Raw genomic sequence first — 11232 nt, 5'->3', positions numbered from 1 at the left:
ATTTTTACTCTCAGCAGGCAACACATCCTTCAGGATCTCTTGCATCAAACTGGATAGCAGCTAGTTGTGATTGTCTGATGATGATGATGATGATGATGATGATGATGATGATGATGATGATGATGATGTAAAATAGGTGCTTTCATGGGAACTTTGCACACAAACCCATCCTCAGAACCAGGCTATCAAGGGAAACTACAAGACAGTTATTTCCTTGGGCATCAGAGATTATGTAAACATGGGAACTGAGTTGTAATAACTCAGGGTTGGGGGGTTGTATGAATGTCAAGGTTCCTATTCATCAATGATGTGTAGGACTGAGTTTGGTGAAATGTATTCCTGGGTTATGACTGCGGGGCACCATAACCTTTGTTTCTTCCATCCATCCTGCAAGGAAGAAAGGTCACATTCACAAATCAATTTCAAGGACTTTGCTGGGGAGCCCTAGAGCAAGCCCATGCCAGCTGCTGGTAGAGGATGGGAACTGGTGTTGCCATCTGAAGGGCATCAGAAAGTTGAGCGACATCTCCCATCATCTTGGCCAGCAACTTTTTCTGCCTCCATCTCAAAGGTGAGGGTGAAAAGCCAGGCCTGGGCAACAGGCCTAACCCCAAAAATTTGTGTGACAGGCACCTGTGGATATGCAAAGTGCCACCATCAAGGAGGAAATGGTGAAAATGAAGAAGAGCAGGAGGGCGGCGGGAAGGATACTGGGGTCAAGGTCACCACTGGACTTCCCAATATGCCATATTCAGGGCTGACATAGGATTGCAGTTCAACATTTGGAGAACCATGCACACTCCCATATCTGCTCCATCTACTCCAGGTATGCTGGACTACAAAGCCCCTTCAGGACCAACTGAGAGTGATGGGATCTTGAAGATATCACCCAAACGTGCCTAGCCAGAGACCCCAAGTCTTCTTGTATGTTGCATGGACTCTGTCCAGAGATCAGTAGAGGAGAACCAATAATTATTGCATTGTGATGAATATGGCTGGTGTTACCAAGGAATGGTTGGTGTTACTGATCAGATGTACAAGATTGAAAACAGTTATGGTAGTGGCTGGGATTGTCCTCTATGGGATTGTCTAAATTTTATATCTGACCATAGTTGGTGTAAGCTCATGGGAGGAGGAGGAGGAGGAGGAGGAGGAGGAAGAGGAGGAGGAGGAGGAGGAGGAGGAGGAGGAGGAGGAGGAGATTTATTATTCCCACATACCACACATGCATAGTTGCATATTTGTATATATGTATATGTGTATGTATTATCCTTATATACAAGGGAGATATGTTCATGATTCCTAGCTCTTGGTTAAAACTCAAATCATTGGAAAATTCCCAGTCTAAAGACTGTGATAGTCGATGGATGAAATAATCCTCCTCCTCCTCCTCCAGGACTGAAACAGTGGACAAGCCCCTCCCCATTTCATTCCTCATCTTCATCTTTATCTTTATCTTCAGCATGATCAGATTCAGCCGATTGCGCGGGTCCGAAAGGAAAGGTCCGCAGAAGAAATGAATAGGTCCCCGAAGGCGGGCGGGGCCGCTCGGGGCAGGCCCATGCCTGGGGGCGTCTCGGCCTCACTTAAGAACCGCAGCGGCCTTGGATCACCTGCCCAGTTTAAGGGGACGCAGCCCCGCGAGTCTGGGGCCGAAGCGTTCCAGCGGGAATCCGGGGTTGAGGCGCACAGGGCGTTACTCTGGAGTGGGACCAGATTAGCCGCGGCTGAGGACCAGAAGAAGCCTTTTCCGCTCGGGGGAACTTCCGACCCACCCTCTCGAGCAATTCGGAGGAGCCGCCGCCGTCTCCAAGAGCTATTAAAAGAAACAGAAGCGACTCCGGAGTCTTTCCTCGCTAAATGTGGAGATGGAAAAAGAGCCGGAACATCACTCCGTGCGCGTCTCTCTCTCTCTCTCTCTCTCTCTCTCTCTCTCTCTCTCTCTCTCTCTGTGTGTATGGGGGGGGGGGGTGTTTAAAGCCAAACCAAAAGGCCCCAATTCGGTTGACTTTCCTTCTGAAATGTCTGCAGTGCTGAATGCGTGATAGAACATATGCACGCCACTCGATCCCTCGACTAGTTCTTGCGCGGCGGAGACCCTTCCCATTTCTGAGCCCGTTTTTAATTCGGGTTGGCTGTCCCGGATCTGCCGGCTGAGTTGTCTACAAGTTTCAATAAGGGGCTCTCCGTCGCCTGCGTATCTTCTCCCTCCCAGGGGTGTGAACTGGGAGGTCTTGAAACTGACCTGGCGAGCGCGCGAGCGCGCGTGCGCACACACACTCCCTCCCAGAGTCACGCATCACTTGCTTGCCACAGATTTCGAGTCGGAGCGGATTCTCTTCTACCCAACGCTATTTTGGCAGCAATGATCGTTTGCGTCTTGCAAATAAACAAACCAGCAAGCCAATAAATACACTGGACCTCGTTTCTGTAGCTTGCTCCAGACGTGTGCGTGTGTGCGAGACAGGGAGGAAGAAAAAGATATTAATACTGTTTTTATCATTTTTAGATATTGTTTTTCAACTCCAGCCAGAGTTGCATTTGCAAGATGGACGGATGGATGGATGGATGGAAGAAAGAAAGAAAGAAAGAAAGAAAGAAAGAAAGAAAGAAAGAAAGAAAGAAAGAAAGAAAGAAAGACACAGTTTCCCGCATTCTCTAGGGGTGGCGCTGGAAAGCTGCGTGTGGAGGCATGAATCTGATCAAAGGGCTTTAGATCCAGATTAAAAAAGGAAGGATATCCCTTCTCCACCCACCTTCCCCCAGAAAAGAGGAATAAACAAAGTCACTCCGTTTCTGTAGGGAATGCTTTGTCAGGTAAAAATGGCCATATCCTCTCTCACTAAAATTTCATTGCAAACTTTATAATCCACTTTCTCTCCACTTTCCTATTCTCGTGGGTCTGTGGAATCTTCTCAGGGCTGTTCCTTTACTCAATCTCCCCCACCCCTGCTTTTCTACAGAAAGAGATTAGGCTGCAGAACAGCCATCCTGTCTAAAAGCCACCCCCCGCCCAACTTTCTATCTTTTCAGATTTCTTCCCTCAGACATCCTCCAGATGTGTTCACAATTCACATCATTCAGCCTGGAAGCAATGCGGACTTTAGTTTATTAGATCCGGAGGGCACCCGTCCAGAGGAGGCTGCTTCATTCCAACAGCAACCATAATACTGATAATAGAAAGTTTCATCTGCTATTGGTTTTGCAAGGCAAGAAATGGGTTTATGCTGAGAGATCTTACTAAACTACAGCTCCCAGCAGCCCCAGACAGAAAGCTTAGGGGTGAAGAATGCTGGGAGTTATTGCTCAGTCCCCTCTAGATGGACACACACTCCTCAACCGTTGTCTCAGTGAACCCTATCTTCTCTTGGGTAGGTTTAGCCTCAGTACCGTTGGTTGCTGACCTTGCTCATCCACTGATATAACAGGGCATCTGAACTCCTTAAAATAAGGAGAGTTGGGTAGCATCTTTGCCAACTAAGATTTCAGAAAAGCTGCTACAGACTTCTGATTTTGGGCTATCATAGGTCTCCTCCTACAATGTCTAAACTCCCAAATAATTCATCTGCACAACAGGGTGCAGTATATAAGCTGTCATTAAGAAGACTCTTGGGTGAAATCATGGCTAATTGTTCAACTGCATAAATTCCTAGTGGAATTATATTAATTATAGGGAAATAAAATTACTTGTTTGAAGTTATTTGGCTGGACATGAACGTTCAGAATCTGAGATGAATTGTGTGTGTGCGCCCATGTGTGTGTTTGTGTTTCAACACACACACACAGTGGGAGAAACAGACATATTGACACATGAAGTACATATCTATGGACTTCTAAATATTTTAATCACATGCTGTTCTCTTCTAACGTAAGATATAGGAGTTTGGCACATACCCTGTTGCATTTTTGATGACGTACTGTATGAGTATCTTTATTTGTCTTTTTTGTAAATCCAGTGTATTTTATCTCCCTGGCTCTGATCTTTACAAGCAAATCAGAATCCTGAAACCCAAGCTGTGTTCTACAGTTCTGAGAGGGAGAGAAATCAATTTTTTGTGATTTAGATAATGTAACTCACTACATTCATTAATTAAAAAGTAAAGGAAAAGAGGATTAATTGCCTGCAAGATATCTGGCAGCTGAGGGTACCTTTGTCAGGCATTGCAATTAAATTCTTTTATTGCCCTTTAGCAATTTTTATCTATGCTGTAATCTATGTGTATATAGATAACACATACACAGATATATACGTGTAAATGAGTTTTGTACTATTTGATCACTTTAAATTATCCATTGCACTTTTGCAGTATGTTCCTAAATCTGTCACAACTTCTAACTCTCCTTACCAACTGCTTAATCTATTTCTGAGAGGTCTCAGAATTCACATTTGCTTTTGTTCCTTAAACTGTTCTCGTGCAGGTTGTACAGAATTGCTCTCATGTCACTTAGCAGGCTGGGAAAATAATCTGTTAAATATTATGAAACTTTTTCATTGGAGAGAAACACTTGTAAATCCTGGCACAAACCCTTCATTAAACAATTCCTGTATTCCGATCTCAATTTCCTGATGAGGGGGGGAAATGATTTGGGGGTGTCTTTAAACAAATTGAACTTGGGAAATCACTGTTGATTTGAACAGGATAATTTAACATTTGATTGTAGGGACAACCAAGGTTTGTCTATGACCAAACCAATGACTATTTGTTTATTTTTCAATAAATCTGGGTTAACCAGAATGAGTTTTAACTGCAACTCCCCAAACAGGAGGGTGAATAAAACAATAGGTGAATTATAGTAGCGGACTATACAGTAATAATAATGTGACATTATTATTATTGTTATTACTAGTACTATTATTGGGACATTTTGTGGGAAGAGATATAAGCTTGGATGTCACAGGCTTGACATTTTATAAGGGTTCAAAATACAGTTGCAAGCAAAGCTGGTGTCTGTGTTCAATGCCTGGGCTTCATGTTTGAGCATATATGCTGGATGGGAAAAGAGGAGATGCTTCTGGTCAATGCATGAATAAACAACTATATTTGGACAGACCCAATACATAATTTATACTGATCAGTCACCTTCAATCTAGCTGAATGAAACCCAAATGAACATTAATTTTTTTGACAAACTGAAGTCTATGCCAGCTCACTTGTGGAACAGCTCTGATTGTTGCTGAAAGAGCAATCACCCACCCGAGTTATATTGATCTATTTGTTTGTTATATTGGTAACCCTGCACCCTCTCAGAAGCCAGTCTGCAGTTGCTGCCTATACCAGAAAAGGCACAGAAGGTAAAATAGATGATTGACGAATGGATGGATGGATGGATGGATGGATGGATGGATGGATGGATGGATAGATAGATAGATAGATAGATAGATAGATAGATAGATAGATAGGATGATGGATGAAGAGAGAGAGAGAGGGAAAGATGGATGGATGGATGGAGAGACAGAAAGAGAGAGATGGATGAATGGATAGGTAGATGGAACATTTCAGCACAGCTTATGACACATCCCTTGACAGAGGAGAATGTGATCTACACAAACCTGTCAGTCAAGGAGAAATCTGGAGCACAATTTAGAGGAGGGGACATTATGAAATTATGTTGGAAATACAAGTTCCAAGATCATTTAAAGAGGAAAGATACATTTCCTGTCATTTCAGGTTGGACTCTAGAAATTTGTGAATCATTTTCTCCTTAGGTATCTTCAGCTCTTTCTTCATGTTCTGTCCCTATGTTCCTTAACAGCCAGATCAGACTAAATCCATCACAGACTGGGCTTTGCTGTGTTTATGTAGGCTGTTCTATCAATATTTTTGTTTGATAATGGAGAACAATGGTTCAGAAATCCAAATCCGTAGCTACTTGCAGTGATCCTTAAAGAATAGAATGTTATAACCAACTTTCCTGATTAACTGCTTTCTTGAGTGAATTATATATATATAATTCAATTTCTATGGCCACCCATCTCAGACAGTCTTATGTCACTTGTAATGGACTTAGTTCATTGCCAGTTTAAGAGGTGTGTTTTTTCCTGCTTGATATTCAGTGGGCACATGTTGCCTCTTTTCACTCAATGTATATAATTTGATTGATTGATTGATTATATAATTTGATTGATTACTACTCTTGAACCATTTTCTGAACTGTCCTTTCCTGGATTGTATCTAGCATCATACACATCTGTATAAGCCAGCCAATGAGCCATGTATGAGCACCTTTGCTGTTTCTGTGTCTCTCCTCTTACTTCCCTCCAATCTTAGACTTCTGCTGCATAACAGGGACAAATGGTTGTCTCCCTATTGCTATTATCACATAGAAGAAATCCTCCGATATCTTCTTGGAGAAGACTCTGGAGGAAATATAGCAGGGCTTGTTGAGTTCTTAAAGGGTTGTCAAAAAGAAGAAGCAGAAGTCTGTTCTCTACTTCTCATCAGGGAACAGTGAAATTTCAGCTAAACATTAGGAGGAATAACTTAATTTGAACACCAGCTTGACACAGAAGCAATGACCTAGAGTTGCGGTGATGCCTTCCTAATTTAAGGTCTTTGAACAGAGATAGCCATTTATTGAGGATCATTGAACCCTGATTTGCTACACAGAGCAGAGATATAGATTAGGGGGCATTCAAGACCCATTCCATCTCCATCGCTGAGTTCATGTATGGTGCTAAACCATCATTTATTTAATCACACTTTATTTAATCACCTAACATTGACTGGAGTCATACAGCATGCTAAACCAAAATCCCACCAAGGCATTGCTTATAAACAGTGGCTGGGTTGACACAATATGTTAAGGCAAACACTAAACAAACCATATTATGGTCAATTTGAGGCTGGATCAGTCACTTCTTGGGGTTCTCTAGTTACATCACAATGAACATTGGGTTTTGATTAGATTTCTGTTGCAAACTATTGATTCTTTTAGCCCAGCTAATAACACAAGGGCTGATGATCTTCCCCCAAATGTTGAAAGAATATGTGATAAGAATCCCTGAGCCATGCAGTTAAGCTTTCTGTTATCTGCTAGATGAGAAGAAGCTCTAAGTATATTCATGAAGATTCTCCCTATTGTCTGTGTATTGTGATATACACACGTACAGCTCCTTCTCTTTCCAGCTGAACATAACAACAAAGTGTAGCACTGAAGGAGCAGACATCCTCCTTGCACATTCTTTGTGTATGTGTTTGGGTGACCTGAGCTCCAGGAACATAATATGGCAACATTAGTCTCTTGCAGTGCAAAAAAGCAAAGCCGCCATTAGACGGGAAGACCTGAAAAAGACTCAGTGCATGCATCCGCCTTGAGGCCAAATCCAAAAATCAGTCACATAGAATGGCAATCATAAATGCTTTAATTCTATCTTAGACATGAGCTCCAGTCATATGGAACCCTGTGAAATTTGGACGTAAATTTTGGTGCAAATTTTGAGAGGGGTCCCTAAATCTCTTCTATTGACCTCAGGGATTCTATTCTAAGCTTGATTATCCATTTTTCTTTTCATAATCATCTCTTTTTTGTTTTCCCTCTCTCTGTCTCTTTTTTCCTGCCAATATATTAGTAACATGGAAGGCTCGTGGTATATACGCCGTCTGTTACCAGCTTCTACCCTTGGGATTATGGGACCATTTCTGTTCCCACATCCAAGCAGCTCTAATCTACAGTAAATCTTGCCAAATCAATAGATTGGGGGCTGGGGAGGAGGATCTCAGAAGTATATCATTTTTAAAGGGAGAGAAAAACCTCATAAGAGATGTGGCCATTAAAGGCAGAGCCTCTTTAATACCTGTATCTCCTTGCAATTACAATTAAAAACATTCAGATAATAAATCAAGGGACTATTGCCTTTAAGGCTTTTAACTTTTCCACAAAGTTCAAACTGGCATTCCCCAAAAATGTGCCAAGACTTTCACAATATATTTTATAGACTCATAAATAAATATGACAATTCATCCGAGCTGTATTTCTTTCATATTTGATGACAATGTATTATGACATTCTCTCATTTGGTTCTAAAAAAAAAACAAACCCTCTAATGTACTTAAAATCAGATTTCAAACTCAATGTTTTATGGGAAAAATTTTTTATTGATCATCCATTTAAAGACACCTTGAGGGTGATTCATATCCAGCTGTTTAACAAGAAAAGATAGTGAAAAAGAGTGTAAGAGGACACCAGAGAAGGTTTGCTTCTCAATATACAAAGTAGGAGATAAGAAAATGCAGTTTTGCCCCTTCGTTGCATATTTATGACTTAAAATGTTTTCTTCTGTGCTCTTCTGTTTCAATATAGAGGAGAAATGATCTCTTTATTGAGAGATTTGCTAAAAGTCTTGCTAGTATCATCAGAAATACTAAATGTAATTCTAGGAATTTGCTTTCAGGACCTGAAAATTCTGGGACTTTTTTGAGATGAGACCTGAAAGACTACTTTAGGGATAGGTAGCCATGGAGAAAATCTATCTATGAGGTTACTAAGAGTCGACACCAACTTGATGGCACATAATCAATCAATCAATCAATCAATCAATTCTGCACTAAATATCTGGTTTATTGTTTGTGAAGTTGTTTCCTTGTGCTATGGTTTTATGGTAATGGAAAAGGCAGTTCTTGATAAATCATTGTAGAACTGGGAGTTTGTTTTGAGTCAGAGAAGCTCTGTGTTGGAGACACATTGCTTCTTCTACATTCTCCATCTGAATGTGCCTTGACTTTGGAAGAGGAAATGAAGGAACAACATGTTTCTCTAGCTTCCTATGAGCAGAAAAGTGTGACAATTTGTTTAGCTCTCATGTCAACATTAGAGCTTCTTGTATAAATGTGGACTTAAATGCAGTTTTCTCCTCAATGTTGGATTTTTCTGAAAGGGGTGAAGTTCTTCTTGGCTCATTCCTCCCCATCAATATATTTACAAAATATGTGGTTTAAGAAGAAAATATATAATACAGAGAACTGTTCATTCATGGATCTAATTTGTGTTTGTTTCCTTTAAATCTCAGATTAGTATAGAAATGGGAACATGCGGATTTACAAATAAGTACATGCAAAGCTAACATGAGTGAGCAAGAGAGATTTTTCCATCCCTCATGTGAGAATGAGGCAATTGTAGGGAAGAGGCATCAAAATAAAGATGGAGGTGGGAAACGAAGAATGTGGTGCACAACAGAAGCCATGTTTCTGAGACGGTGTCAAGTCAGTACAGCCAAATTTAAAGAGTTAATGCCCAGGACGAGGGAAAACCCTTCCCCAAACCACAAGACTCTTCCAATTTCAATATTAATCAATAAAACAAGTAGGAGGGAAAAAAAGAAACACACCTAAAAGCTTAAATGCTTCAGAAGAACCTCTCACTTTTGCAAGTGGAGGTTGCAAAGTGATACAGATTGCCTCTCCAATGGAAATTATGTCACTGTTTTATCAAGGTAAACCTACGACGCCTCACACAGGTCTATAAGATTATTAATACCATCTCATGCTGAAATATGTGACGGGAAGATGAAATGTATTGCTGAGCAGACACAGAATGCTGTTCCTTCTCCATGGAAGGATCAGCTTTTCCTAATATATCTTAGATAAAGACCCTGGATGCATTTTTTGGTTCTATTCCAGACAGTTTAATGGTTTCCTCTCAAGTACAAAAATCACAATTCAGTTATGCTGAAAATTCACCACTGAACAGAGAGGTCACTCCCGAGAGACCAAAGACATTAATCTGCATTTAGTGTCTTCACAAGTCATCTGCAATTCCTAATAATCATTAGTATTTAGGAATTAAAAATGGTTCCTTATCCAATCAGACCACTGGTCCACATAAATATTTTTACATAGGCATTTCTACAGCACTCGCTCTGAAGGATCATAGCATGGACTTCCTATTTAGCTTCCATTTTCTTCTCACAATTCATCAGTGAACAAAAAGCCCACCACACACTTCAAGAGGTTACTTTATCGCACCACTGCAATTTCCTATGCTTTGGTTCAAGTCAGATTACACAGTCTGTTCAGAAATAAAGCAGAATTCACTGTACTGTCCCACTGACCAAAAGAACAAACATTGGCTATGAAAGTGCAAGTCGTCTGGGGGATGTGTCATGAAGTGATGGTCATAGGAAAAGAGCAACATTTACATTTTCAGGAAAGAAACAATTATGATAAAATATGCAATTGGATTCTTCAGACACAGAATACAGTAATGGGCTTTAAAGCATTTGGGGTTAATAGCCAGAGACCGGAACAAAAAAGCAGGACTTTTTCAGACCCCTCACATTAATTGTTCCCAAACAGTATTATTAATAATATTAACATTGCTAGCATTATTTCCATTTCCACTCCCCCTTCCCCGCCCCCAGGAGCTCAAATTATCGTTCAGTTCCCCCCACCTCCATTGGATACAATACAACAAACCTGAAATCTAATGAACAGCTTGAATTCATCCAGAGCATTTCATGTTGAGTAGGACTCACACTCAAACTGCCAGCATACTTCAATTTAAAAGCATTCCTATATCGGATGGTTATTATTGTTGCTTATGATTGTTTCATGTTACCTGCCTGAAAATTGGGGATCAGGCTAAAAATAGAGATATCTGAAGCAGGATCCAGTGAAGCCCACCTTGAAAGATCAAGAAGGAAAAGGGCAGAATGAATTGGTGGGACCAAGAAGAAGGCCATCAACTTTCTGCATCAAGTTAGTAGATGGAGCAGGAACACAATTAACCTGGTTGATCAGGTGACACACACTGTGTTTTTATTTAAATTATAGAGATTCTCTACAAATCTGCCATCTACTGCTATTTTAGGTCACATAAATAGCACCTTATCCTTCTCAGGTAACAAACCTCTTTCTGAAGGCTATTTATCCATATTACAGGTTACTAGCGAAAACACGCTTGTGGTGCATTGTTTGCACTGAGATCTCCTAAACAAGGATCTTCTAAAAGTCACTTCTATGATGCAGATTGTGTCTTTGAGATTGCCCTAATTGGGTTTCATTGTGCATTTTACAAGGGAAGTTACTGTCACATTTTATTATCCTGTTTACTGATCCATTTGCTTAAGAGTGGCCATTACTGCAATGGGCAGACATGACGCCCTCCCTTTTAACATTATGAATTCAAAGAAGACAAGGGTCTCTTACAAAAAAAAAAAAAGGAAAAAAAATGCAGTGGTGAACTTGAATGACTTAAGATTGAACTAACTGGGTATGTACATAAAATGATCAGTGC

General features: G+C 40.7%; 1 long non-coding RNA gene across 1 annotated transcript in view; it reads left to right on the top strand.

Moving 5' to 3' along the window:
* The window catches only part of LOC148216499 (uncharacterized), a 28620-nt gene extending 23557 nt beyond the window's left edge, over window positions 1–5063 (top strand). The window contains exon 3 of the long non-coding RNA XR_015795293.1: window positions 2510–5063. This is a non-coding gene — a long non-coding RNA (uncharacterized LOC148216499). The remainder of the gene's footprint in view (window positions 1–2509) is intronic.
* Window positions 5064–11232: the final 6169 nt, after the last annotated feature.

The sequence above is a fragment of the Python bivittatus genome, unplaced genomic scaffold (assembly GCF_059951505.1).
Source record: "Python bivittatus isolate LINGU-HERP-01145 unplaced genomic scaffold, Pbiv_v1 ctg000190_np1212, whole genome shotgun sequence".
Taxonomy (NCBI): Eukaryota; Metazoa; Chordata; class Lepidosauria; order Squamata; family Pythonidae; genus Python; species Python bivittatus.
The sequence above is the reverse complement of the archived record's forward strand: the minus strand, read 5'-3'. Positions and strand labels throughout refer to the sequence as shown.